The sequence below is a fragment of the Spermophilus citellus genome (assembly GCF_964194105.1).
Source record: "Spermophilus citellus genome assembly, chromosome: 12".
NCBI classification, from domain to species: Eukaryota; Metazoa; Chordata; class Mammalia; order Rodentia; family Sciuridae; genus Spermophilus; species Spermophilus citellus.
In genome coordinates this window covers 43,136,388-43,153,841 of record NC_138198.1, presented here as the reverse complement: position 1 = coordinate 43,153,841, position 17,454 = coordinate 43,136,388, and positions in this window count along the sequence as shown.

Genomic DNA, 17,454 nt, shown 5'->3' with positions numbered 1-17,454 from the left:
TCCTAGTTGAACTCGTTGTATTTCCTGAAGCAAATTCCAAACTCCCAGTGCAGCAGCAAGAAACAGCACGAAAAGTGGAGGATGACCAAATGGCTTCACAGTACACACAGGGAGACACTTAGACCCCAGTGGCCACAGTTTACCTGCAAAGAGAGAATTCAGCACTTCTGCCTCATGTTCATTGGAAAATCAGAAACCATGTCCTCCAGGTCACATAGATGCAGACCCAGCTTTGCTGGTCTCACTCCAAAGGAAGCTAAAGCTCCTGACAACCACATATATTTCAAGTGCCCAACCTCAGAGGCAGTTTCTCACAAAGTCTTTAGGCCAGCAGAGCTCCATGTTTGTGGAGTGTTTACCCTGTCTCCCTTACTTATGGAAACTCCTCTACCACCTCCAAGGTTGTGAACTCCTGAGCATTTTTCATTCCACATACGTATTCACAGCTTTTCTAACTCTTCTCCTCGAATTGCGTCTTCCTTGTTGTGAAGGTAATGTCAAGGCATTGTTCTGGATGAGAGTGGGAAGGTTTTTGTGTAGCACATATTTGCCTACACATTGGATTCATTTTCCTATTTTGCGTTCGAAATACTGAATCCCTGACACTAACCCATACCCTACTAGATTCTGACTACGAGTACTAATATGATGGAGAAAAATAACCCAAACAGAATAGAAATACAGGCAGTTCAGAGCAGGCATGATGTATAGTTGGACTTGCCTTTAGCATTACAAAGGGTAGGTGTTATAAATCTTGTCCAATTTAATAGAAGTAGTTCTCCATGTGCTTTGAAAGTTAACAAATGTGTGAATTCCTGTCTCCCTTTCTTTGTAGCCTCTTCAGCAACATGTATTTTTACATGCACGTATAGAATCCTACCTGCTATCCCACGTCCATTCTTGTGAGGTGCCTGACTTGGCAGATGCAAATTGTGAGAAGATATCACTCCTCCTAAATGCTGTTGGAACTGAAAATTCAACCTACGGGTGAGCTTCCTACTTGAACTACATGATACATAAATCCATGTTCAGTAACACAAATATTTTTGGATCATTGGATGATATATATTTCATGATGAATTTCGATTGGCATATATATTTCTACTTTTTAATATCTGTGTGTGTGTTCTGTGTGTATGTGTGTGTATATATACACACACACACACACACACACACAATATACACAAACTCTCCAGATTTTTCACAATATGAAATATATGTGTCTTATTATACACTCCCTAAATTCATCCATGTTCCTATATGTGGATTTATAATCAACTTTTCACAAGATTATTCTCAGAAATATTCATCCACCTGAAATACATCTCTGTTTCCTAGTGCTGAAAACTAACTTCAGAGAATGGTGCATAGAGATCCTAATATTTCTACAGGAACTGACCCAGTTTAACATCAATGCAAGTAGATTCCTATGGGACATGATGTGTATTTTGACGTTCATTTTTATTCAACACTGGTACATTACTATTTCTTTAGTTGATGCACATCATAGGATATGAATTTCGTCCTCAAGTTCACAAATTTCTAGGCATTTGGTTCACTTTCAATCACTTCCTGCTTCAGAACACATGTATTCCTCCACGTTTCTTGACTGGTCTTTTCATGAGACTTCTTTCCAAACACATTCTTTTCCATATCCATAATCCCTTTGGAAGCCAAACTCACACCCCCTTCATGGTAAACCATAACCCTAATATCACCATTAGATGTATAACTGGTTGGAATGAATGGTTGTGTATCAATATTAGATTTCCTATATATTTTCAGATATCAATTCAATCCATTATTTAAATTGGAACCAGTTATAATATTTATTCACAGTAGGGTCTATTCATGCATTATCTCTATATTCATAGACCCAGGGTACACCTATTTGTACCCCCAAAGGCTAACTTTTATGTCTTCAACATATTACTCCCAGAAATGGTGGAAGAAATACTCATGTCACCTGATCTCCATATACATTTTATCACAGTGATATTCTGGACACAAAATGCAAAGGTCACACTTATGATTGTACCAAAGCCTCATTGGAAAGTGAGCATGGATTACTCAAAACATCCTTGTCCAGGTTGCCTAATGCTCTCAAATGTCAATCCTGTTGGTGACTACACATTTGTTTCTTCCTAAGATGATATATTCAACCTCAACCCTGTTGAAAATGTCTAATCCTCTCACTCACTTTAGACTTTGCCTGATTTCCTAATGTCTCTATTGATATCTGCTTTCCTACATATGTTCCCCAGTTCATCATTGTGACTGACTCTTCACGTGTGCTGACATTACATTCACTCTCTAACCGAAACCCTATTGCTAAAGAACTTTTGGTCCAAATTTTATACTCACTCTTCTTCCTAAACCTCCCAACTATCTTCCTAATCCTACCTACTATCCCTTTTTGACTGGATGTTCTCTTCTACATTCAATCATCCAAGGTACAAGGTCCTATGCCATTGTATATCGATTTATCTGAGACATCTGTGCAGAAAGTCATTCAAAGCTAAGTATCCCAATCAAGGGCCCAATGCCCTTCTGGCCTTCAAATCTTACTTGGATTTCTGTTTTCCTACATATATTTCACCTATATATTATTATAAATATCGCAGGTTCCCAATACCATTCATCATCCAGCAGAGTGATTCCTAACGCAAACCGAACAGGTTCTTAACCCTAAGCATACACTGTTCCCTCAATCTAACTTTCCAGAAGAGCAGGGACAGAGTTGGTCTTACAATACAGGAATGTAGGGGATCTTCCACCTGCTGAGAACCTCAAAGGTCCATGCAGAAATGATCCCTGGAGAAGATGTAGGCCGCTGTGAAGGACCTGAGAGAGCAGAAGTCATCTTCCATGGCAAACAACCTGGTCAGGATGAAGGGATGTGTCTGAATGAGCCTCTCTCTACTTAATGTAGACAAGATGGACCAAAGCAGGCCTGGGTGGAGAGCTGTTCCTTGGTGCCTATGGTTGATATTCCATTGTAACTTGTGAAAGTGTCACAGGAAGGAGGGGCAGCCTCCATCTCATGGGAGCCCTGAAAGTAACTGTTAGGACACAGTGGTTGCCAAGGCAGTGACCTCATTCAGTTCCTGAAGGAAGTGACCTCACCTCACTTCCTTGGTGATGGAACTCTCTGAACTTGGGATCCAGGAAGCCAGGCACCCAGAGCCAGTCCCAGTCCCAGTCCCAGTGGGCTCACTTGTTTGGATTTACCAAGGACAGAGACAGTCTTTCTTGGTACCTACTGATGTGAGGATGGCCAAATGCCAGGAAAGCTCTGCAGAGGGGCCTTTCCTGAGAAAACAGGTAGTGGCTCACCGCTGGCTCCTGACAACTTCACAGAGTTGGCCAAGGAGGCCAGATGTGAGACAGGACAGGCCATTTCGGGGGAACATAGTATGGCCCACCAGTCAGATGGCACTCCGGGTAGTCACAGACCAACTTGGAAGAAGGAGGTGCCTTTGTGGGTATGGGTGTGAGTTTGTGGTTTTGTCTCATGTTCTGAGAATAGGTAGGAAAGGCGGTTTGTTTGGTTTGGAGTGGACTGTTTCTAGTAAGTCTTTTGACGAGGCGAGTGTTTCTATGTTTGTGTATCCCACTGTTTCCCTGTTTGTAGACATTAGAAAAGAGAATGCATCAATGGATGTGTCCTGTCTAGTAGAAAGCTTCCCAGCATTTATCCTGCCCCATTTATGAATGGACTCCAGCTTGCCTTATGGATGGGCAACACCTACTATCTTCCTAAGTTCCTGTTTTCTTCCTGAATTCTGGCCACTCTCCAGAATAGGCTCATAGTTTTGTGTCCAAGATATGTACCACCTCCAAACTCAGTGACATGGCCATGTACTGGAGAGCTGAAAGGAATGTGAGCATCTCAGAAAACTCAGATATCAGTGTGACCAGTAAAGTCTCCCTGGAGAAACCCTGCTTTGGGCCTTTTGCTTACCTATTGTTCTGTTGCCCTGAATGTCAGGAAGGCCTTTGCCTCAGGGCACCCCTTTGTGAAGCCTGAAGAAAACAGTTTTCAAATGGAAATGAATGGGCATCACCTGTGGCTCTTTGCTTAATGGCTTTGCAAAGGGATGTGTCTGAATCAGCCTCTTGGCCCTGTGTGAGGCTGTGGCTTAGATCGTCAGCACCTGACGGATCCAAGAGAGATCCCATGTGTGCATCCAAAGCCAAATTGGCACAAAAGCAGTCATTGTGGATGAAGTCTCTCGCCTTCCTCTGTAAGGTTCCTGACCTCCATCAAGTGAGAATAGGGATCCTTCGGGTCAAACGAGTTCTTCAAAGCCCTGCAGAGGCTAGCCCATAGGTGCTTGGGTTTTCTCATGGCTCCAATTCACACAAAGAATCTATACCCGGCAGTCAGTAGGCCTCCAATTGGAGAAGCAGAGCCAGTATTAACGGCAGGCCTATTGGATCACTCCAGGTTCACAGGAAGGGTGTCCAGGCCACCCTGACATTAGGCAAATGAGGGGCAAGGGAGCTTATTGTGGACACTGTCTTTGGCTGTGCCCTTCATGGAAACCTCCTGCCAGAGGTTATGATGAGTGTGTATATGGAAGAAGATGAGGGCCATGTGGCAGTGTTTTGGTTTGAATTGTGGTCATTGGTGTGGCGGTGGGAAGAGATGACTGGGTCCACCTGGGCTTGAACTCTGGTGTGATTCCCCTTGGAGACTGAGTTCTGGAACTGACCTCAGAGAAGTATTGCCGTGAATTGTGTTGGGATTTGAGGAGGCCATGCATGAGAGTCACCCTTGGAAACTGAGATCTAGGCCCAGGCTGGCTTTCCACAGAGCACTGGGAATCTCAGGCCGGATATCAAATGATTTTATTCTTAAAGACCTGGCAGCCATAGTTGAGAGTCAAAACACACCTGGACCTCACATTTGTAGACCTCAATGGGCCTGGCTTCGTGTGACCTTTTGGCCACTCTTTGGGAAGCCTTGTTTGTGAGAGTTCTCCAGAGCTTTCGTTGAAATGAGCTTCCTCACCATTTAATGGTTCCTGAAGGAATGGAAACCCACAGTGCCTCCAACTTCATCCTTTAAAAATGGCTAGCTAGATAAATACCATGAGATTTTTGAAATTCCCATGACCAGGTGGCACTGGAGAACCTTTGGATGTCCTGTTGCTGATCATGAGTGTACCAGACAGTGCCTTGATTGACTGGGTTTCATGAAAATGGTGTAAAACAGAGATGCCAGTAAGTTGGGGCCTAATGAGTAGTGGGCCTAGAGCAGCGGTGTGCAGGTGTGTGATAAAACATCTGTGGTGGGGCCATGTGGATCTGCCACTGGCTTCCAAATGGCTTGTGACTGACATGGTGCAGTGAGCAGACCCTTCTATGTAAAGGCATCTTGTTATATGGAGAGGTTTCAGGGCAGTGTTCAGAATCAGGTTGCTATGGTCAAGGGGGGAAGCTCTGTGAGATAGAAGCATGGCAGGTGCCTTCTCCTAGGACCTTGACCCACCACACGTGACAGAACTCCCTCCAGCATGGTGTCCTAGTTGAACTCATTGTATTTCCTGAAGCAAATTCCAAAATCCCAGTGCAGCAGCAAGAAACACCACGAAAAGTGGAGGATGACCAAATGGCTTCACAGTCCACACAGGGAGACACTTAGACCCCAGTGGCCACAGTTTACCTGCAAAGAGAGAATTCAGCACTTCTGCCTCATGTTCATTGGAAAATCAGAAACCATGTCCTCCAGGTCACATAGATGCAGACCCAGCTTTGCTGGTCTCACTCCAAAGGAAGCTAAAGCTCCTGACAACCACATATATTTCAAGTGCCCAACCTCAGAGGCAGTTTCTCACAAAGTCTTTAGGCCAGCAGAGCTCCATGTTTGTGGAGTGTTTACCCTGTCTCCCTTACTTATGGAAACTCCTCTACCACCTCCAAGGTTGTGAACTCCTGAGCATTTTCCATTCCACATACGTATTCACAGCTTTTCTAACTCTTCTCCTCGAATTGCGTCTTCCTTGTTGCGAAGGTAATGTCAAGGCATTGTTCTGGATGAGAGTGGGAAGGTTTTTGTGTAGCACATATTTGCCTACACATTGGATTCATTTTCCTATTTTGCGTTCGAAATACTGAATCCCTGACACTAACCCATACCCTACTAGATTCTGACTACGAATACTAATATGATGGAGAAAAATAACCCAAACAGAATAGAAATACAGGCAGTTCAGAGCAGGCATGGTGTATAGTTGGACTTGCCTTTAGCATTACAAAGGGTAGGTGTTATAAATCTTGTCCAATTTAATAGAAGTAGTTCTCCATGTGCTTTGAAAGTTAACAAATGTGTGAATTCCTGTCACCCTTTCTTTGTAGCCTCTTCAGCAACATGTATTTTTACATGCACGTATAGAATCCTACCTGCTATCCCACGTCCATTCTTGTGAGGTGCCTGACTTGGCAGATACAAATTGTGAGAAGATATCACTCCTCCTAAACGCTGTTGGAACTGAAAATTCAACCTACGGGTGAGCTTCCTACTTAAACTACATGATACATAAATCCATGTTCAGTAACACAAATATTTTTGGATCATTGGATGATATATATTTCATGATGAATTTCGATTGGCATATATATTTCTACTTTTTAATATCTGTGTGTGTGTTCTGTGTGTATGTGTGTGTATATACACACACACACACACACACACAATATACACAAAATCTCCAGATTTTTCACAATATGAAATATATGTGTCTTATTATACACTCCCTAAATTCATCCATGTTCCTATATGTGGATTTATAATCAACTTTTCACAAGATTATTCTCAGAAATATTCATCCACCTGAAATACATATTTGTTTCCTAGTGCTGAAAACTAACTTCAGAGAATGGTGCATAGAGATCCTAATATTTCTACAGGAACTGACCCAGTTTAACATCAATGCAAGTAGATTCCTATGGGACATGATGTGTATTTTGACGTTCATTTTTATTCAACACTGGTACATTACTATTTCTTTAGTTGATGCACATCATAGGATATGAATTTCGTCCTCAAGTTCACAAATTTCTAGGCATTTGGTTCACTTTCAATCACTTCCTGCTTCAGAACACATGTATTCCTCCACGTTTCTTGACTGGTCTTTTCATGAGACTTCTTTCCAAACACATTCTTTTCCATATCCATAATCCCTTTGGAAGCCAAACTCACACCCCCTTCATGGTAAACCATAACCCTAATATCACCATTAGATGTAAAACTTGTTGGAATGAATGGTTGTGTATCAATATTAGATTTCCTATATATTTTCAGATATCAATTCAATCCATTATTTAAATTGGAACCAGTTATAATATTTATTCACAGTAGGGTCTATTCATGCATTATCTCTATATTCATAGACCCAGGGTACACCTATTTGTACCCCCAAAGGCTAATTTTTATGTCTTCAACATATTACTCCCAGAAATGGTGGAAAAAACACTCATGTCACCTGATCTCCATATACATTTTATCACAGTGATATTCTGGACACAAAATGCAAAGGTCACACTTATGATTGCACCAAAGCCTCATTGGAAAGTGAGCATGGATTACTCAAAACATCCTTGTCCAGGTTGCCTAATGCTCTCAAATGTCAATCCTGTTGGTGACTACACATTTGTTTCTTCCTAAGATGATATATTCAACCTCAACCCTGTTGAAAATGTCTAATCCTCTCACTCACTTTAGACTTTGCCTGATTTCCTAATGTCTCTATTGATATCTGCTTTCCTACATATGTTCCCCAGTTCATCATTGTGACTGACTCTTCACGTGTGCTGACATTTACATTCACTCTCTAACCGACACCCTATTGCTAAAGAACTTTTGGTCCAAATTTTATACTCACTCTTCTTCCTAAACCTCCCAACTATCTTCCTAATCCTACCTACTATCCCTTTTTGACTGGATGTTCTCTTCTACATTCAATCATCCAAGGTACAAGGTCCTATGCCATTGTATATCGATTTATCTGAGACATTTGTGCAGAAAGTCATTCAAAGCTAAGTATCCCAATCAAGGGCCCAATGCCCTTCTGGCCTTTAAATCTTACTTGGATTTCTGTTTTCCTACATATATTTCACCTATATATTATTATAAATATCGCAGGTTCCCAATACCATTCATCATCCAGCAGAGTGATTCCTAACGCAAACCGAACAGGTTCTTAACCCTAACCCTACACTGTTCCCTCATTCTAACTTTACAGAAGAGCAGGGACAGAGTTGGTCTTACAATACAGGAATGTAGGGGATCTTCCACCTGCTGAGAACCTCAAAGGTCCATGCAGAAATGATCCCTGGAGAAGATGTAGGCCACTGTGAAGGACCTGAGAGAGCAGAAGTCATCTTCCATGGCAAACAACCTGGTCAGGATTAAGGGATGTGTCTGAATGAGCTTCTCTCTTCTTAATGTAGACAAGATGGACCAAAGCAGGCCTGTGTGGAGAGCTGTTCCTTGGTGCCTATGGTTGATATTCCATTGTAACTTGTGAAAGTGTCACAGGAAGGAGGGGCAGCCTCCATCTCATGGGAGCCCTGGAAGCAACTGTTAGGACACAGTGGTTGCCAAGGCAGTGACCTCATTCAGTTCCTGAAGGAAGTGACCTCACCTCACTTCCTTGGTGATGGAACTCTCTGAACTTGGGATCCAGGAAGCCAGGCACCCAGAGCCAGTCCCAGTCCCAGTCCCAGTGGGCTCACTTGGTTGGATTTACCAAGGACAGAGACAGTCTTTCTTGGTACCTACTGATGTGAGGATGGCCAAATGCCAGGAAAGCTCTGCAGAGGGGCCTTTCCTGAGAAAACAGGTAGTGGCTCACCGCTGGCTCCTGACAACTTCACAGAGTTGGCCAAGGAGGCCAGATGTGAGACAGGACAGGCCATTTTGGGGGAACATAGTATGGCCCACCAGTCAGACGGCACTCCGGGTAGTCACAGACCAACTTGGAAGAAGGAGGTGCCTTTGTGGGTATGGGTGTGAGTTTGTGGTTTTGTCTCATGTTCTGAGAATAGGTAGGAAAGGCGGTTTGTTTGGTTTGGAGTGGACTGTTTCTAGTAAGTCTTTTGACGAGGCGAGTGTTTCTATGTTTGTGTATCCCACTGTGTCCCTGGTTGTAGACATTAGAAAAGAGAATGCATCAATGGATGTGTCCTGTCTAGTAGAAGGCTTCCCAGCATTCATCCTGCCCCATTTATGAATGGACTGCTGCTTGCCTTATGGATGGGCAACACCTACTATCTTCCTAAGTTCCTGTTTTCTTCCTGAATTCTGGCCACTCTCCAGAATAGGCTCATGGTTTTGTGTCCAAGATATGTACCACCTCCAAACTCAGTGACATGGCCATGTACTGGAGAGCTGAAAGGAATGTGAGCATCTCAGAAAACTCAGATATCAGTGTGACCAGTAAAGTCTCCCTGGAGAAACCCTGCTTTGGGCCTTTTGCTTACCTATTGTTCTGTTGCCCTGAATGTCAGGAAGGCCTTTGCCTCAGGGCACCCCTTTGTGAAGCCTGAAGAAAACAGTTTTCAAATGGAAATGAATGGGCATCACCTGTGGCTCTTTGCTTAAAGGCTTTGCAAAGGGATGTGTCTGAATCAGGCTCTTGGCCCTGTGTGAGGCTGTGGCTTAGATTGTCAGCACCTGACGGATCCAAGAGAGATCCCATGTGTGCATCCAAAGCCAAATTGGCACAAAAGCAGTCATTGTGGATGAAGTCTCTCGCCTTCCTCTGTAAGGTTCCTGACCTCCATCAAGTGAGAATAGGGATCCTTCGGGTCAAACGAGTTCTTCAAAGCCCTGCAGAGGCTAGCCCATAGGTGCTTGGGTTTTCTCATGGCTCCAATTCACACAAAGAATCTATACCCGGCAGTCAGTAGGCCTCCAATTGGAGAAGCAGAGCCAGTATTAACGGCAGGCCTATTGGATCACTCCAGGTTCACAGGAAGGGTGTCCAGGCCACCCTGACATTAGGCAAATGAGGGGCAAGGGAGCTTATTGTGGACACTGTCTTGGGCTGTGCCCTTCATGGAAACCTCCTGCCAGAGGTTATGATGAGTGTGTATATGGAAGAAGATGAGGGCCATGTGGCAGTGTTTTGGTTTGAATTGTGGTCATTGGTGTGGCGGTGGGAAGAGATGACTGGGTCCACCTGGGCTTGAACTCTGGTGTGATTCCCCTTGGAGACTGAGTTCTGGAACTGACCTCAGAGAAGTATTGCCGTGAATTGTGTTGGGATTTGAGGAGGCCATGCATGAGAGTCGCCCTTGGAAACTGAGATCTAGGCCCAGGCTGGCTTTCCAGAGAGCACTGGGAATCTCAGGCCGGATATCACATGATTTTATTCTTAAAGACCTGGCAGCCATAGTTGAGAGTCCAAACACACATGGACCTCACATTTGTAGACCTCAATGGGCCTGGCTTCGTGTGACCTTTTGGCCACTCTTTGGGAAGCCTTGTTTGTGAGAGTTCTCCAGAGGTTTCGTTGAAATGAGCTTCCTCACCATTTAATGGTTCTTGAAGGAATGGAAACCCACAGTGCCTCCAACTTCATCCTTTAAAAATGGCTAGCTAGATAAATACCATGAGCTTTTTGAAATTCCCATGACCAGGTGGCACTGGAGAACCTTTGGATGTCCTGTTGCTGATCATGAGTGTACCAGACAGTGCCTTGATTGACTGGGTTTCATGAAAATGGTGTAAAACAGAGATGCCAGTAAGTTGGGGCCTAATGAGTAGCGGGCCTAGAGCAGCGGTGTGCAGGTGTGTGATAAAACATCTGTGGTGGGGCCATGTGGATCTGCCACTGGCTTCCAAATGGCTTGTGACTGACATGGTGCAGTGAGCAGACCCTTCTATGTAAAGGCATCTTGTTATATGGAGAGGTTTCAGGGCAGTGTTCAGAATCAGGTTGCTATGGTCAAGGGGGGAAGCTCTGTGAGATAGAAGCATGGCAGGTGCCTTCTCCTAGGACCTTGACCCACCACACGTGACAGAACTCCCTCCAGCATGGTGTCCTAGTTGAACTCATTGTATTTCCTGAAGCAAATTCCAAACTCCCAGTGCAGCAGCAAGAAACACCACGAAAAGTGGAGGATGACCAAATGGCTTCACAGTCCACACAGGGAGACACTTAGACCCCAGTGGCCACAGTTTACCTGCAAAGAGAGAATTCAGCACTTCTGCCTCATGTTCATTGGAAAATCAGAAACCATGTCCTCCAGGTCACATAGATGCAGACCCAGCTTTGCTGGTCTCACTCCAAAGGAAGCTAAAGCTCCTGACAACCACATATATTTCAAGTGCCCAACCTCAGAGGCAGTTTCTCACAAAGTCTTTAGGCCAGCAGAGCTCCATGTTTGTGGAGTGTTTACCCTGTCTCCCTTACTTATGGAAACTCCTCTACCACCTCCAAGGTTGTGAACTCCTGAGCATTTTCCATTCCACATACGTATTCACAGCTTTTCTAACTCTTCTCCTCGAATTGCGTCTTCCTTGTTGCGAAGGTAATGTCAAGGCATTGTTCTGGATGAGAGTGGGAAGGTTTTTGTGTAGCACATATTTGCCTACACATTGGATTCATTTTCCTATTTTGCGTTCGAAATACTGAATCCCTGACACTAACCCATACCCTACTAGATTCTGACTACGAATACTAATATGATGGAGAAAAATAACCCAAACAGAATAGAAATACAGGCAGTTCAGAGCAGGCATGGTGTATAGTTGGACTTGCCTTTAGCATTACAAAGGGTAGGTGTTATAAATCTTGTCCAATTTAATAGAAGTAGTTCTCCATGTGCTTTGAAAGTTAACAAATGTGTGAATTCCTGTCTCCCTTTCTTTGTAGCCTCTTCAGCAACATGTATTTTTACATGCACGTATAGAATCCTACCTGCTATCCCACGTCCATTCTTGTGAGGTGCCTTACTTGGCAGATACAAATTGTGAGAAGATATCACTCCTCCTAAACGCTGTTGGAACTGAAAATTCAACCTACGGGTGAGCTTCCTACTTGAACTACATGATACATAAATCCATGTTCAGTAACACAAATATTTTTGGATCATTGGATGATATATATTTCATGATGAATTTCAATTGGCATATATATTTCTACTTTTTAATATCTGTGTGTGTGTTCTGTGTGTATGTGTGTGTATATATACACACACACACACACACACACACACACACACAATATACACAAACTCTCCAGATTTTTCACAATATGAAATATATGTGTCTTATTATACACTCCCTAAATTCATCCATGTTCCTATATGTGGATTTATAATCAACTTTTCACAAGATTATTCTCAGAAATATTCATCCACCTGAAATACATATTTGTTTCCTAGTGCTGAAAACTAACTTCAGAGAATGGTGCATAGAGATCCTAATATTTCTACAGGAACTGACCCAGTTTAACATCAATGCAAGTAGATTCCTATGGGACATGATGTGTATTTTGACGTTCATTTTTATTCAACACTGGTACATTACTATTTCTTTAGTTGATGCACATCATAGGATATGAATTTCGTCCTCAAGTTCACAAATTTCTAGGCATTTGGTTCACTTTCAATCACTTCCTGCTTCAGAACACATGTATTCCTCCACGTTTCTTGACTGGTCTTTTCATGAGACTTCTTTCCAAACACATTCTTTTCCATATCCATAATCCCTTTGGAAGCCAAACTCACACCCCCTTCATGGTAAACCATAACCGTAATATCACCATTAGATGTATAACTGGTTGGAATGAATGGTTGTGTATCAATATTAGATTTCCTATATATTTTCAGATATCAATTCAATCCATTATTTAAATTGGAACCAGTTATAATATTTATTCACAGTAGGGTCTATTCATGCATTATCTCTATATTCATAGACCCAGGGTACACCTATTTGTACCCCCAAAGGCTAATTTTTATGTCTTCAACATATTACTCCCAGAAATGGTGGAAGAAACACTCATGTCACCTGATCTCCATATACATTTTATCACAGTGATATTCTGGACACAAAATGCAAAGGTCACACTTATGATTGTACCAAAGCCTCATTGGAAAGTGAGCATGGATTACTCAAAACATCCTTGTCCAGGTTGCCTAATGCTCTCAAATGTCAATCTTGTTGGTGACTACACATTTGTTTCTTCCTAAGATGATATATTCAACCTCAACCCTGTTGAAAATGTCTAATCCTCTCACTCACTTTATACTTTGCCTGATTTCCTAATGTCTCTATTGATATCTGCTTTCCTACATATGTTCCCCAGTTCATCATTGTGACTGACTCTTCACGTGTGCTGACATTACATTCACTCTCTAACCGAAACCCTATTGCTAAAGAACTTTTGGTCCAAATTTTATACTCACTCTTCTTCCAAAACCTCCCAACTATCTTCCTAATCCTACCTACTATCCCTTTTTGACTGGATGTTCTCTTCTACATTCAATCATCCAAGGTACAAGGTCCTATGCCATTGTATATCGATTTATCTGAGACATCTGTGCAGAAAGTCATTCAAAGCTAAGTATCCCAATCAAGGGCCCAATGCCCTTCTGGCCTTCAAATCTTACTTGGATTTCTGTTTTCCTACATATATTTCACCTATATATTATTATAAATATCGCAGGTTCCCAATACCATTCATCATCCAGCAGAGTGATTCCTAACGCAAACCGAACAGGTTCTTAACCCTAACCCTACACTGTTCCCTCATTCTAACTTTACAGAAGAGCAGGGACAGAGTTGGTCTTACAATACAGGAATGTAGGGGATCTTCCACCTGCTGAGAACCTCAAAGGTCCATGGAGAAATGATCCCTGGAGAAGATGTTGGCCGCTGTGAAGGACCTGAGAGAGCAGAAGTCATCTTCCATGGCAAACACCCTGGTCAGGATGAAGGGATGTGTCTGAATGAGCCTCTCTCTTCTTAATGTAGACAAGATGGACCAAAGCAGGCCTGTGTGGAGAGCTGTTCCTTGGTGCCTATGGTTGATATTCCATTGTAACTTGTGAAAGTGTCACAGGAAGGAGGGGCAGCCTCCATCTCATGGGAGCCCTGGAAGCAACTGTCAGGACACAGTGGTTGCCAAGGCAGTGACCTCATTCAGTTCCTGAAGGAAGTGACCTCACCTCACTTCCTTGGTGATGAAACTCTCTGAACTTGGGATCCAGGAAGCCAGGCACCCAGAGCCAGTCCCAGTCCCAGTCCCAGTGGGCTCACTTGTTTGGATTTACCAAGGACAGAGACAGTCTTTCTTGGTACCTACTGATGTGAGGATGGCCAAATGCCAGGAAAGCTCTGCAGAGGGGCCTTTCCTGAGAAAACAGGTAGTGGCTCACCGCTGGCTCCTGACAACTTCACAGAGTTGGCCAAGGAGGCCAGATGTGAGACAGGACAGGCCATTTCGGGGGAACATAGTATGGCCCACCAGTCAGACGGCACTCCGGGTAGTCACAGACCAACTTGGAAGAAGGAGGTGCCTTTGTGGGTATGGGTGTGAGTTTGTGGTTTTGTCTCATGTTCTGAGAATAGGTAGGAAAGGCGGTTTGTTTGGTTTGGAGTGGACTGTTTCTCGTAAGTCTTTTGACGAGGCGAGTGTTTCTATGTTTGTGTATCCCACTTTGTCCCTGGTTGTAACATTAGAAAAGAGAATGCATCAATGGATGTGTCCTGTCTAGTAGAAAGCTTCCCAGCATTCATCCTGCCCCATTTATGAATGGACTGCAGCTTGCCTTATGGATGGGCAACACCTACTATCTTCCTAAGTTCCTGTTTTCTTCCTGAATTCTGGCCACTCTCCAGAATAGGCTCATGGTTTTGTGTCCAAGATATGTACCACCTCCAAGCTCAGTGACATGGCCATGTACTGGAGAGCTGAAAGGAATGGTGAGCATCTCAGAAAACTCAGATATCAGTGTGACCAGTAAAGTCTCCCTGGAGAAACCCTGCTTTGGGCCTTTTGCTTACCTATTGTTCTGTTGCCCTGAATGTCAGGAAGGCCTTTGCCTCAGGGCACCCCTTTGTGAAGCCTGAAGAAAACAGTTTTCAAATGGAAATGAATGGGCATCACCTGTGGCTCTTTGCTTAATGGCTTTGCAAAGGGATGTGTCTGAATCAGCCTCTTGGCCCTGTGTGAGGCTGTGGCTTAGATTGTCAGCACCTGACGGATCCAAGAGAGATCCCATGTGTGCATCCAAAGCCAAATTGGCACAAAAGCAGTCATTGTGGATGAAGTCTCTCGCCTCCCTCTGTAAGGTTCCTGACCTCCATCAAGTGAGAATAGGGATCCTTCGGGTCAAACGAGTTCTTCAAAGCCCTGCAGAGGCTAGCCCATAGGTGCTTGGGTTTTCTCATGGCTCCAATTCACACAAAGAATCTATACCCGGCAGTCAGTAGGCCTCCAATTGGAGAAGCGGAGCCAGTATTAACGGCAGGCCTATTGGATCACTCCAGGTTCACAGGAAGGGTGTCCAGGCCACCCTGACATTAGGCAAATGAGGGGCAAGGGAGCTTATTGTGGACACTGTCTTGGGCTGTGCCCTTCATGGAAACCTCCTGCCAGAGGTTATGATGAGTGTGTATATGGAAGAAGATGAGGGCCATGTGGCAGTGTTTTGGTTTGAATTGTGGTCATTGGTGTGGCGGTGGGAAGAGATGACTGGGTCCACCTGGGCTTGAACTCTGGTGTGATTCCCCTTGGAGACTGAGTTCTGAAACTGACCTCAGAGAAGTATTGCCGTGAATTGTGTTGGGATTTGAGGAGGCCATGCATGAGAGTCGCCCTTGGAAACTGAGATCTAGGCCCAGGCTGGCTTTCCACAGAGCACTGGGAATCTCAGGCCGGATATCACATGATTTTATTCTTAAAGACCTGGCAGCCATAGTTGAGAGTCCAAACACACATGGACCTCACATTTGTAGACCTCAATGGGCCTGGCTTCGTGTGACCTTTTGGCCACTCTTTGGGAAGCCTTGTTTGTGAGAGTTCTCCAGAGCTTTCGTTGAAATGAGCTTCCTCACCATTTAATGGTTCCTGAAGGAATGGAAACCCACAGTGCCTCCAACTTCATCCTTTAAAAATGGCTAGCTAGATAAATACCATGAGCTTTTTGAAATTCCCATGACCAGGTGGCACTGGAGAACCTTTGGATGTCCTGTTGCTGATCATGAGTGTACCAGACAGTGCCTTGATTGACTGGGTTTCATGAAAATGGTGTAAAACAGAGATGCCAGTAAGTTGGGGCCTGCTGAGTAGCGGGCCTAGAGCAGCGGTGTGCAGGTGTGTGATAAAACATCTGTGGTGGGGCCATGTGGATCTGCCACTGGCTTCCAAATGGCTTGTGACTGACATGGTGCAGTGAGCAGACCCTTCTATGTAAAGGCATCTTGTTATATGGAGAGGTTTCAGGGCAGTGTTCAGAATCAGGTTGCTATGGTCAAGGGGGGAAGCTCTGTGAGATAGAAGCATGGCAGGTGCCTTCTCCTAGGACCTTGACCCACCACACCTGACAGAACTCCCTCCAGCACGGTGTCCTAGTTGAACTCGTTGTATTTCCTGAAGCAAATTCCAAACTCCCAGTGCAGCAGCAAGAAACACCACGAAAAGTGGAGGATGACCAAATGGCTTCACAGTCCACACAGGGAGACACTTAGACCCCAGTGGCCACAGTTTACCTGCAAAGAGAGAATTCAGCACTTCTGCCTCATGTTCATTGGAAAATCAGAAACCATGTCCTCCAGGTCACATAGAGGCAGACCCAGCTTTGCTGGTCTCACTCCAAAGGAAGCTAAAGCTCCTGACAACCACATATATTTCAAGTGCCCAACCTCAGAGGCAGTTTCTCACAGTCTTTAGGCCAGCAGAGCTCCATGTTTGTGGAGTGTTTACCCTGTCTCCCTTACTTATGGAAACTCCTCTACCACCTCCAAGGTTGTGTTCTCCTGAGCATTTTCCATTCCACATACGTATTCACAGCTTTTCTAACTCTTCTCCTCGAATTGCGTCTTCCTTGTTGCGAAGGTAATGTCAAGGCATTGTTCTGGATGAGAGTGGGAAGGTTTTTGTGTAGCACATATTTGCCTACACATTGGATTCATTTTCCTATTTTGCGTTCGAAATACTGAATCCATGACACTAACCCATACCCTACTAGATTCTGACTACGAATACTAATATGATGGAGAAAAATAACCCAAACAGAATAGAAATACAGGCAGTTCAGAGCAGGCATGGTGTATAGTTGGACTTGCCTTTAGCATTACAAAGGGTAGGTGTTATAAATCTTGTCCAATTTAATAGAAGTAGTTCTCCATGTGCTTTGAAAGTTAACAAATGTGTGAATTCCTGTCTCCCTTTCTTTGTAGCCTCTTCAGCAACATGTATTTTTACATGCACG